This window comes from Camelina sativa, chromosome 11 (genome assembly GCF_000633955.1).
Source record: "Camelina sativa cultivar DH55 chromosome 11, Cs, whole genome shotgun sequence".
Lineage (NCBI taxonomy): Eukaryota > Viridiplantae > Streptophyta > Magnoliopsida > Brassicales > Brassicaceae > Camelina > Camelina sativa.
In genome coordinates this window covers 41937170-41950967 of record NC_025695.1, presented here as the reverse complement: position 1 = coordinate 41950967, position 13798 = coordinate 41937170, and the positions used below count along the sequence as shown (strand labels likewise).

At 30.2% G+C, this 13798-nt stretch overlaps 1 pseudogene; it reads right to left on the bottom strand.

Annotated features, from left to right (window-relative positions):
* Window positions 6053–6430, bottom strand: LOC109127622 (annotated as a pseudogene).

Sequence of the window (13798 nt, the reverse complement as noted above, 5' to 3'; positions counted from 1 at the left end):
CCAAAAAAAAAAAAAAAAATTGAGAAACATGTGTTAGTGGTGATGGACGTGTAGCTTCCGCAGTGGGCGCAAATCTTCAGAAAGTTTCGAAAGATGGTGGGCCTGGCTTCAAGTGGCGATTCAGATGGTATCTTCGACATGCGGCTTCGACAGTGTGCAACAACACCGGACTTCCGATGAAACGCTAAATGTCCACAAATCATCATAAACAAAAATTAGAGTCTAAGATGTACTAGTTTTAATATTAATAATTTATTCATGACTTATTAACAAAAATTAAACGCTAAATTAAACACTAGTTAACTACTAGCTATTGAGAACCCAAACCGATTAATTTACAGTACACCATCCACAAAAGATATCTAAAAAAGGAGAGATGGAGTTGTAAGTAAAGAGAGAGATGGAGTTGAAGACCAGAAGCACAAAACAAAGGCAAAAATAACTTTTTGCAACTTTTGAGTGCCTAAATCCGAACACTATTTCGATAGTGCCTAATTCAGAGGGGGAGTAGGGTTTTGATGCCTAAATTTTAATTAACTCTTAATATCATCACAAATCCCCAAACATACATACCCCCTGGCCCTCCTCCGGTAAAAGCATCATTTTCATCTGTTTCAGGTAAATGCTTCACTTGTTGAATTTTCTAACTTTCATCTCCCAACCACAACTAGGGGTGGGCATAACCGAACTGAACCAAACCGAACCAACCCAACCGAACTCAAACCGATCCAAACCAAATCCACATATACCCTCAAACCGTTTGGTTGCGTTTTTCTTCAACCCGAACGGTTCGGTTCGGTTTTGAACCAAACCGAACCGATAACCCTGTATTTATGTTAATTAATATTATTAGATTTGTATATATGTAATCTCACGAATAATACCCACGATTGCATTTGTTCCCTCTCGCACACGTTTGATTTTTTTTTTTCCTTTTTACATTTGTAATGAATTAGTTAATATATAATTGGATATAATTGTTTTTAACGTTATGTTCTAAAGTGTAAAACTCTACAAACCTCAAATTCATATATGAATTAGTTCCTCACTTCTTCTCTTCTCTGCTTTAACGTTATTGTTCATGTATATATAGTTTAGCATAGAATAAAAAAGTGATCATGACCAAAGCTTATTCAGCTATTTTAATAAGCATCTTTGACTACATAAACGTTAAAACCATTTTAAGGCAAAATAATTATTTTTTCCTATATATTTAATCTAGCTAATATTAACCTTTTTTGCATATTGAATCTAATTAAATATAATCACAAAGCCCCAAACATACATAGCCCCTGGCCCTCCTCCGGTAATGGCATCATTTAATCATTTTCATTCGTTTCAGTTAAATGCTTCACTTGTTGAATTTTCTAACTTTCATCTCCCAACCACAACACTACACAACCAATCCAAAATAATATAGTTAATCAACATAATATTCATCTCCCAAATCGTTTATAATTAATTTATCATAATTTTATATGTATTATAATTAGTTAACAAATTTAAATAATTTTGTATAGTAAACCAAAAAATAGAGCCACATACAATTGCTTTACGCATTACGATACTGACTAAATCTATGTGTAAATAACTTCCTTACTTGTAAGCGACTCCATTGATATTAGACATGTCAGACAACTCATACCAATCTTTGTTATCTATATAAGCACAGCCTTTTTTCGGTTAAAGATAACTGTTATATCTATTTTTTTTTGTTTTTTTGAACTCAATAGATTTATCGAGTCAGCTCCAATAGAAAGACACGGAAATGCTTTAAAATAGATTTTTTTTTGAAAGATTCCATACTGTTCGTCCTGAATTTAGAATGTTTTTCGACTAATATCAGGGAAGAGTGAGACCGCCTGCACTTCTGACTACCAGATAAACCAATTGAGCCTTAGGCCAATAGGCCTAATTGACAAACTTTTCAAACAACTATAATTTTTATTTACAGAGTGAATCAAACATAGGTTAGTTCCTTCTAATCTTTCCCTAATTCTCTCTTACTACTCGACCACATCTGTCCAGGCAGATCTAATATTTTAGAACTTTTTTTATAAAAATCTGCTTTTACTATGGATAAGTTTAAATAACTTCCCTTCTTAACAGAGAGACTCATTTGTTATATTATACCAAATCCTTGTTATATATACTATGATAGTACCTGTGCTACGCCGCGAGATTATTTTTGTATTTTGTTTTTATTTTAATTATTTTTAAAATTATTTTTGTATGTTGTTTATAATAATAACAAAAAAAAAAGAAGTCAATGCCTCTGTTGATTGATTATCATTTCTCAAATTTTTTTACCTTAAAAACCCTAATTTTTCAACATTCAACGAAAAAGATAATATTTATATATTAAAAAAACTCTAGATCCCAAAAAGCTAAAACCATACTGAAATTTCATAAAGAAATTTCCTGAAACAAAATCTGCCTCAAATCAAACCAAAAAATATTTCAATATCCACCTCTATCGCATATTCGCAATCACATCAAAGTTATACTTAATCAAAATTACGAGTAAATAAAAATGTTCATGATGTAACATCAAAACTACGAGTAAATAAAAATGAAGAAAAGAGTTTGACCTATGGGTTCCTAGTTTCAATCTCTTCATCAAAGAAACATCTTTATTATTCTTGCTCCATCGTGAAGCTTTTCGAACAAAGATAAAAGTGTTCTTTACTCTTGTGGTNTCCTTACTTGTAAGCGACTCCATTGATATTAGACATGTCAGACAACTCATACCAATCTTTGTTATCTATATAAGCACAGCCTTTTTTCGGTTAAAGATAACTGTTATATCTATTTTTTTTTGTTTTTTTGAACTCAATAGATTTATCGAGTCAGCTCCAATAGAAAGACACGGAAATGCTTTAAAATAGATTTTTTTTTGAAAGATTCCATACTGTTCGTCCTGAATTTAGAATGTTTTTCGACTAATATCAGGGAAGAGTGAGACCGCCTGCACTTCTGACTACCAGATAAACCAATTGAGCCTTAGGCCAATAGGCCTAATTGACAAACTTTTCAAACAACTATAATTTTTATTTACAGAGTGAATCAAACATAGGTTAGTTCCTTCTAATCTTTCCCTAATTCTCTCTTACTACTCGACCACATCTGTCCAGGCAGATCTAATATTTTAGAACTTTTTTTATAAAAATCTGCTTTTACTATGGATAAGTTTAAATAACTTCCCTTCTTAACAGAGAGACTCATTTGTTATATTATACCAAATCCTTGTTATATATACTATGATAGTACCTGTGCTACGCCGCGAGATTATTTTTGTATTTTGTTTTTATTTTAATTATTTTTAAAATTATTTTTGTATGTTGTTTATAATAATAACAAAAAAAAAAGAAGTCAATGCCTCTGTTGATTGATTATCATTTCTCAAATTTTTTTACCTTAAAAACCCTAATTTTTCAACATTCAACGAAAAAGATAATATTTATATATTAAAAAAACTCTAGATCCCAAAAAGCTAAAACCATACTGAAATTTCATAAAGAAATTTCCTGAAACAAAATCTGCCTCAAATCAAACCAAAAAATATTTCAATATCCACCTCTATCGCATATTCGCAATCACATCAAAGTTATACTTAATCAAAATTACGAGTAAATAAAAATGTTCATGATGTAACATCAAAACTACGAGTAAATAAAAATGAAGAAAAGAGTTTGACCTATGGGTTCCTAGTTTCAATCTCTTCATCAAAGAAACATCTTTATTATTCTTGCTCCATCGTGAAGCTTTTCGAACAAAGATAAAAGTGTTCTTTACTCTTGTGGTATTTTTGTCTGTATTTTTAGTATTTATAAAACTATAACATCTCTTCTTCCAAAGGATGAGTCTTGCATACAATCACAAGTTAACCTCTTACTCTTTATTTTCCGTCACAGCTTTTGTATCATCTTTTTTATCTCAGTATCTATCTCCATTTTCTTTGGTACAGACATATCCTCATCTTTCATAACTTCTTGTGTTTCCTTACCTCCATAATTCTCCTTCTCTTTTTTCCAGCCATAGCCTCTATTGGCTTTTCAAGAAAACAAGTGTTGTTTGCTGTTGGATATACGGTTGCCTTTGTATCTTCCCCCATATGTAAAGACAGTTCAGTAGATCCTTCCACCAAATACACTTCTCGTTGTAATCAAAGCTTGTGGATGAAAAATAAGTTCAGAGGATTATATTGCTGCAACAAGTAGAAATTAATGTTCCGTATAAAGAAACTCAACATCTGCCGAACCAAATCCAGACCCAAGGAGTGGCAAAAAAGGAATTCAATCTCATAGAAATGCATTGACCTCACACCAGCATATATGCAACAACAGAAAACTAACTCCACAAAAATAAAATCCAGAAGTTGGCTAGTCAACAATAAAAGAAAATTAATTTAGATTTCATTTGTGATCCATAATTATCTCTAATTCCCACTTGAGATCTGAAAAATGAAGAACTAAATGGAAATTTTGATTGGAGAATTCGAGATTACACAAAGAGTTTGAAAATCAAGCAAGTCATTTAAAAAAACCAAATCTCAAATCTCAAAGGTTCATCATTTATCCTCACTTCAAATACATTCTAGAAAAGCAAAAATTATTTAGGTAAGCTGCTTCGTTAGCATTACCTCTTTGAGAACACAAAGCACATGAATTAAATTCAAAATTTTACACTGATCAATTAAAGTCGATCTGAATCTGGAGAAAAAGGATTGAAGATTCACTTACCTAGAATCGAATAGGAGATATATACATTGACGCATGCACCTCTACAGTTCTTCTTCTCCTTCCTCCTCACCCTCGTTATTGTTGTTTCTTCTATGAATTTAACTTGCAATAATGCAATATTGTAACTTGCAATAATGCAATATTGTAACTTGCAATAATGCAATATTGTAACTTGCAATATTCGACAACAACATCATATGAGAGCTGCCAATTACAAATCAATTAAAATCTAAATTACAAATCCAATTAGAAAAAAAAAGAAGAAATCGCAAACGGCACTTCAAAGAAGCTCGTCGGAATCGAGGTTTATTCCCATGTAAACCTTCCTAGAAGCACCACAACCGATTAATTCCCCATTCCTACACCGAATCTATGACGGGTCTTCCTTTCTAGGAGCAGGAAGTTCAGGATGCGGCTTTGTCGAGAGGCTGATATGAGAGCTACGGATACTTGAGTTAATCTTCCCGACGAATCCGCTAAGACCTTCGCCGCTACTACTATCGTTTTTGGCTAAAAAGGAAAAACAATACTAAAATTGGACGATAGAAAGAAGAAGAAATCAATGTGTCCTTGGCAAAAAAAAAGATGAGTTGTATTAATTGTTATAATTTGATTGGTTACAAATTTTTCTGATGTGTCAAAAAAAGATGAGTTATATTAATTGTTATAATTTAATTGGTTACAGATTTTTTTGAAGTGTCAGTCTCTCCTTCAATAAAAAAGCTGAGCTGTCAGAATTTGGTGAAAAACCAACAAGTTTTATTGTATTGATATATATATATATATATATAAGTACGTTAAAAAAAGATGACTTATCAAAATTTATGGATGAAGATTAGAAAAATCTGCTTTAAATATTGGTTAGCTCTTGTTCAAATATATATATAAGAAAAAAAACTTGTAGAAATCGATATCTATTTATACGTGTGTACAGTTGCTAGAAAACAAATACTAGTTGGTAATGAAAATTATTGTAATCATCATCTAAAGAATATTTATGCAGAAAATTTTGTTTCCATATTAGCTAGTAAATATATGTATTTGTATAAAATTATACAACTATAAATTGAAAAGATAATAAATTACAAATATTGACTAATCTATATTAAAATAGAACATATCATATTATATAAATACGTGAAATGAATATATATATATATATGTATTAGTTGAAATCTAATACTATTGACAGTGAAATTTTTTATATGTATGTTCTTCCCACTGAAAAATAAAACTCTATATTATTGTCAAAGGAAATAAAACATAAACATAGATATTTGATCAATGAGAATTAGTAATCATATATTTCATTACGAACAACAACAACGATATGTAGAAGTTTTTGGAGGAAGTCCTTCGGATAAAATTCAAACACCACGTTTATAAGTCAAGCCTACACAATATTGATAGCAGTCTTGAGTCAAGAATTTCTCAGTACAATCTTTTTCGCAAGTAGGAACCGCAGCTTGCACGCTAATTCTCGTTTCAACTATCAATTATTAAACGAAAGAAGTAAGAACCCTTTTAAAAAAAAAAATATATATATATATATAATATAAAATATATACGTAATATATACGTAATAGCTTAATAAATATTTAAAAATAACAAATACCAGAGAAAAAGTTATAGGAGATGGCCAGCGTAGCAACAAGAATGAATGTAACCATCAGTTTGGAGGAACCCATTTTAACAAACCAATATTGTGTATATAGTTCGATGTACCTTAGCTGAGTGTCAAGTGATCTATTTATAATGACATAAAAAGTTCATAATCTTAACTTCTGAGAGTTTGTACAAGTTATAACTACAGTATATGCAAGTTGTTTTCCTCTCTAATTTTGTTAATGTAGTAAGTGTAGATTTTTTCTAATGAAAAGCTAAATCTTTGACCAAATAAACTAGAAGGTAAATCATTTGTTTGGTCAAAAAAATTATGTCATTTTAAGTAAAAGATCGAGTGATATTCGAACTACGAATTGAAAAGACACATAAACAACATAACCATTTTTTTATATAAAGATTGAATTAATAATTTTATCTTGTCTATTACATAAGAGCTTTATTTTATATATTTTTTTTAAAACTCTTTATTAGACTTGGAAGTAGAAAAGCATAAACATGTTTTGATCGAAGATGATAAACTAAGAATTGCATACTGAATCTATTTATGACAACAACAATAATACGTAGGAGGTCCTACTAAGGACCTTAGAAGGCAAACACCCTTGCTGAAAGGCGAGTCATTACAATATGCGCGCATTGTTCATTTTGGAATCGCTCGGTACATTCCTGACTTGCATCTCCACAATTATCTGCCGTTGGACCTACCATCATTCCGAAAAGATAAATATATATATTTTTTTTAGTAAAATTTCTGGTTTTATATTTCAACTTACGAGTACAGTAGAATAGAAAAGAAAAATGGTGCCACAGCAACGACAGCAAACAACCGAGTTGAACATACTCGGAACAAGAGCAGTAATAACTAGATAAAAAAAAGAGATTAAGGATAGAAGCCTCGGAACCAAAGAGCGAGCATGCCAAAGATAAATATATATATTTCATTTCTTAAAGAAGTAAAAGAAAAAAAATATATATATATAAACATACCACACAAAATATTAGTAGAACTGGTAAATAACCAAGATGTAGCCAGCAATTTTGAAGTGAGAATTGGATCCTTAACTTTTTTTGTAAGAATCTCTAAATTTTGATAGACAGTTACATTCACTTATGCTTAAAACGAGATGCCAGATCTCAACAAAGGAGAAGCATCAGAAGGGGAGATTAGTGTTTTCCAAAGCTGGGACATAAGTTTTTCTTCTTCCATTATATAGGTTTTAGTTAGTTATTATATGATTGTGATTCTTTGAAGAATTTTCAGAATCAAGAAACAGGGTTAGCTTCTGAAAGGTCAATGTAATATCAGTGATTGGATCCACTTACAGAGTCACTATCTTGCCCTCATGAGTTATAAAATTTAACTTAAGAGTTTTAAAAGATATAACCAAAATATTTTAAAGTATATATACATACCGGAACGGGAGGTGGGATCACTTGCTCGGCAAGGGACGAAAGAAACTGCGATGAGAACAATGAGAATGAAGGCAACCAGTACTTTTGAGGGATTCATCTTCTGATTTTTTTTTTTTTTTTTTCATATTATGCACAAGGATGTAATAAGTCTATTTATAGTTAGAACTTAGAAGAAATAGTCGTTGGTCAGAACTCATATTCATAAGTCATAACCATGGATTCCATTTTAATCTTCATACCATTCGGGGTATGACCATTGTCTTGACCAGAAAAATTAAGACTTTAGAGTTTCAATAACGTGGCACATTTTAGAGATATAGCCTCAAAAATACGTTGTTTACTCAGGCTGTGCTGTTTTATAAATCATTATCTATCATATACAAACTTTTGGTATTGTAGAATTAAATAATAATTTCTAATATTCTTTTGTTTTTACAATTCAAATATGCAACCTTTTTTTCATAAACAACACTTCGATCAAACAAATGAAAAAAAAAATCTGTGAAGAAACAAATCTCAATTTTTATGGTCAAATACTAAAAATTTTCATTTTATTTATTTTTTATAAGTCTTTAAAATTCAGTAATTGCCACCCTTCTGGACTTTCTCGAAATAATTGCAGTGGACATGTCCAACCTGATATTGTGCACAAAAAGCCCATTAATTATCAGGCCATATTTTGTGCTGATTTAATGATATAATGTAATAAATTAAATTCGGCACAAACTTTATATACAAATGACATTGTAAATAAAACATACAATAATAAATTCTGAAATTAACCATGTGAATCTGGCAGTTATTTTCAGATGTTTCAGAGGGAACATAATGAAGTGGAAGTTAAAAGAAGTTGGATGGTTTCAATTTCCATTCACAGATTAATACTGTTTCATGGGTCCATTTAACAATAATGTCCTCATTCTATGTAATATCTCTGTAACGTATCAATTTATGTATACATATCTATATCTATATATACATTATGTTATATGGTTTTATTAAATATAAATTCAAATGCAGATACTCATGAATATCAGAAATTCGAATCTACTATCTAAGTTATACGGTGATTAAAAGTGTGACACTTTCAACTGTCTAGGCTCTCGAAAAATATGGTACGAGTCCTTCTTTTGTCATTTAAAAGCAAACATATATATGGAATATTAAATACATATCTTAAATTTTTTACTACTATATATATATATATATATACTTCAAACAGTTTAATGATGAATTACTTTTGTTTTTATTTCGTTTCTTAAAGAAATAGGGCCCAAGAGACAAGAGTGATGTCTCTTTGTTCGGCTTTATTTAGTGTAGTATCGACTAAAACGTACTAATTATTTTGCCTACCTTATTCAAGAACAGATCACTATAGTCTATATTAATTAAAAAAAAAATGTTTGTCATATACGTTACTTAATGTGTTGGTTTAGGTAACACCCGCGAACCGAAATCCCGGTTTGGGAATTTCATCGGTCGATGCAGAAGGTGCATCGGTCGATGCAGGTTCAGTTTTCTGCGTTTTGGGCAAAGGGAGGAGGAAAACCCTTAAGTCAATTTTTTTGTCTCATTAGTCGATTTTGGCCGTTTTTGAGAGAAACAAAGGAGAGAAAGAGTGTTTTTGGTGATTTCTGTGGGTTTGTGGCGTTTCCTGGTGAGATCTGAGGCTTAGAACGTTGTAGGAGCTTGCTAGGAGTGTTCTATTGCTTGTTTGAGGTTCAGATTCTTCTGTGGCAAAGGTAAGTGCAGGACCATGGCTTATCTAAACTAGATCTTCTCTGATCTGCTAGTTTATGTGTTGCTAGACTTATTAGATGGTTATTTGGGACGTTAGGAAGCTTTCTTGTGGCTTGGGATCAAGTTTTGTGGTTGTAGGAACAAAGATCCGGCGAGAAGCTTCGGGGAACACGATGCTCGGCATGATGCATCGGTCGATGCACTTTGTGCGTCGGTCAATGCATGTGCGAGGACGGTGCGTAAAACCTAGGGTTTTCGTGTTATGTCGAGCATGCGTCGGTCGATGCAGTGATAGTGTCGGTCGATGCATGTGTAACTTGCATCGGTCGATGCATCCCTTGTGTCGGTCGATGCATCCCCATGTGGTGTTGGTCGATGCATGTTGGTGTCGGTCGATGCAGAGTCCTGGTTTGTTATTTGTTGTTTGTTGATTGTTGGTTATGGTTAGAGATGTCTCCATTGCTTGTGTGTATAGCTCAGTAGATGAGAGAATTGCCTTACTGAGTGTTTATAAAATACTCATGTATTGCAATTTGTGTTTGTGGTACAGGTAAAGGCAAAGTGTGATCGTGGAATCAAGGCAATGACGAGGGGATGTTCTAGAGACTCGATTGGATATTGTCTGGCATTGTTAGGTTGCTAGAGTTGGGTCTTTAGAATTTGCTAGGTTGCTGGTTCCTTGTTTCCTGTTGTTTTGATATTGGAATGGTTATGTTTTGGATATTGGTTATTTTATTATTGGATATTGGTTTTAGTTGGTTATTTCCGTTGTTGGTTGTGTTTGTGGTTAGGTGGCTAGTGGGTATGAAACCACTAGTTGTAGTCTATTATTATAATTATTATTTATTATTTATTATTTAAAAAAAACGGATCAACTCCTTTCAGTTTATTTAGAAATGTTTTATGATATGGAACGCACATAACACATTTATAAACATTTCAGTCAATAAAGCAATTAATAAAACCTATCCATGCACTAGTTCTAGTTTATATATGACTATTGATTGGGCGTTTTTGGTTTAATACAGTATACAATATATGTCAAAAACACTTCCTCTTCATCAAAAACATAATACTCTGTTCTACTCGGGTTTAAATTTGAATGGTGACACAAGATAACATTAACACAAACCACTAATCTATCTATATATATATGATAAAACGTTTTTATTACTTGATAGGAAATTTGTTTTGATTACTCCATATTCAATGTATTGGTTCATTGGTATAAAATTGTAAGAGCATTCTTTTTTAAATTTAGTGTGACATGAATCGTAAATTTAGTTATTTCATGGTTCAAAGTTTCAAACTATCACTGGATCTACATATAAAACTTGATTATTATGAATTTGTGATACGGTTAGACGACCGACTTTCAAAACAAATTACATATATTGTTATTGTTTAATGATCACGTTCATTTCAATGAGTAAGAAACTAGTATGTAATGAAAAATAAATGTAATATATATGATAAAAAATAATAATTAATATTTGCAAATGGCCCATGACAGTAGTTCTGGGTGCTGTTAAGGCCAAAAACTAGAATTTAATTGAAAATAAAATTGAACGATCATCATCAGCACCTCACATAAACATATATACAATTTTCATATTCAGTGGCTTAGGACAGTAATCGTCTTCATAGGCTTAATTAACTAAACAGCTGTGTTACAAGAATCAACCCATGTGGTATGTCTGTGATTATTATATTGAAACCTGCTCTATACATATACTTCTTACTTCTTGCTATTATTAGTCTGTCGTTAATTACTCATGGTTCTAATTTTCTTCGTTTCCCTTTTAAAAATTTGTGAAACAAAAATTGCTATAATTGGATTCTTATTAAGATCTGGTCGTCTTATAAATCTCATTTTTCTAATGCCAACTTTGTGTATCGAGCCTTTTTTTTTTCCTTTGCGTATTATATAACTTAGGATATTATGGTTGAGAATACAATATATAAATGGAGGATAGTAACATGAAATTAGCGAATTTAATTTCCTTTGAAAAGAAGAGAAGAATAAGAAAGGGAGAGGAGTTAAATTTATTATTATAGTACTAATTAGTTGGATCACTTGTATTTACATTAGAAAATTATAACCAATTTGTGTAAATGCATTCAAAGTTTCGGGTATATCGTATATATAACGATAATCTAAAACTCTTTTAAGTTTTTTATTTTTCTATACTAATCAAGAAGTTTCGAGTCATACGTCTAAAAAATATTTTAGATATGATATTAAAAGTCAGTTAGTTAATAATATTTAAACTCGTAAAGTTGAAGATATTCTCTGTTTTTTTGGCTTTTGACGTATGTGTTGTTGCATTTGACACAATTAAGGCTTCAAACAGGATGTAACTACGATTATTTGAATCAACGTTTATACAATAACTAGAATAGACCACTTCTATCGATTTTGAACCAAGGTTAGTAGTGAGTGCTAACAAATATGCAATCTTACTCAATTTTGAATTTAATGAATGAAACGAATTAAAGAGGTAGAGAGGCACATTTAAGATGGGCGCAGGTCGTTCGCTGCTGGAGAGATGACTATAGCTATCTCTTTTCTCGAAGGCTAAGATTCAAAACAAATAAATACGACAGTTTAATTTCTCTCGTATATATTTGTATATTCATTCCTATTTTAGTAGAGGTAGAGAGAAAGAAACGAATAACAATAACACAATATTTTACATCATTTTCGTACGTGTAACTCTTTAGTTTACGCCTTTACGGTATACGTCTATTTCATCGGTCACGTTTAGTTAGCTGTGTTACTTAAAATTTTGACGAGTTTTTGAGACACTTTAAATATATGCACTGTCATGATTGTTTTCGTTCTTTTTATTCCTTCGATGACAATTTTTTTTTTTAATGCTTTGAACGTGCATTAATAATGTGTGGTGGAATTAAAAACTATTGTTGTATTTGCAGCTGTTTAAATAGATTTCTAGTTATGACTTTTAACATAAGTTATTAGTATTACAGTATTATTACTAAATAACATGCTTATTTTCCAAAAGTATTTCAAGAAGTTACCACAAAATTGTAGAAAATTAAACTTGAAGAAAAGTAACTTTGTTTCTCATAGTAAAAAAGAAGACTAGTTCTGATTTACCTATATTTCGTTTCTTATTTCATGTTCCCTTACAAAAACATACATATTTTATTGAATATATATATATATATATATATATATGCCAAAAACTATTAAACCTAAAATATTATCTATCTAAAATTGCTTGACTAAAAACATACCACCCCATCGTTATCCATTTGAACTGACAAAAATTTCCTTTTCTTTTTGTCATATTTCTTTGTAATTTGTCAACTAAATAATACAATGAAACCAAAGATTGTATGTTTTCTAAATTTGTGTCTTTAGTACAGTTTTGTTTTCAGCCTAGGTTTGCTCACACCTAAGTCCTAACTACTCCCTTTGTATCATAAAATACGATTTTCTAATATTTTTTATTGTATCACAAAGAATAATTTTTTGTATATTTTTATCAATTAATGCTAAGAAATTGTAAATTTCAAAAACCATTAAATGAGAATTTAAAAGTTTAATGAAATACTATTGATTAATAATTATAAAATATATTATTATAAATAAATAATATACTTATTACTAAACATTAAATACTTTTCTTAATTTATGTCAAAATCTTAAAACATATCTATTGTGATACAAAGGGAGTATTTGATAACAAAACAAAAACAATGCTGATTATATATAAAACGAAAAAGATCAATTGTTTTTAGGGCATCTCCAACAATGCCTTCATTTAAAAAGGAGTTCATCTTCAAAATAAAGGTTTGAAGGTCAATTACTCCAATGGTACACCCTCAAATTTATTTCTAAAAAAATTTCTTTTTACATTATAGTCCATAATCTTACCAATAATTTATTATAATCACAAAACTTTCATAGATAAATCTAAACACAATTAAAAAATATATCAAACAATATTAATAAAATACAATACCTTATATGATAAAACAACATATAATATATATATAATTATATATATCAAAACTATAAAATAAATTTACATGTAAAATAGAAATTTATTCAATATAATTATTTCCATAGATATATTTAAATAATAAAATTTATATAGATATATTTCAAATAATAGAATGTATATAGATATAAATCAAACAATTGAATTTATATAGATATATTTCAAATAATTAAACTTATTAGACTTATTTATAATATTTTTGTTATACAAATCATTAGTTGTATTTGTAATCTCATTGATGATCAT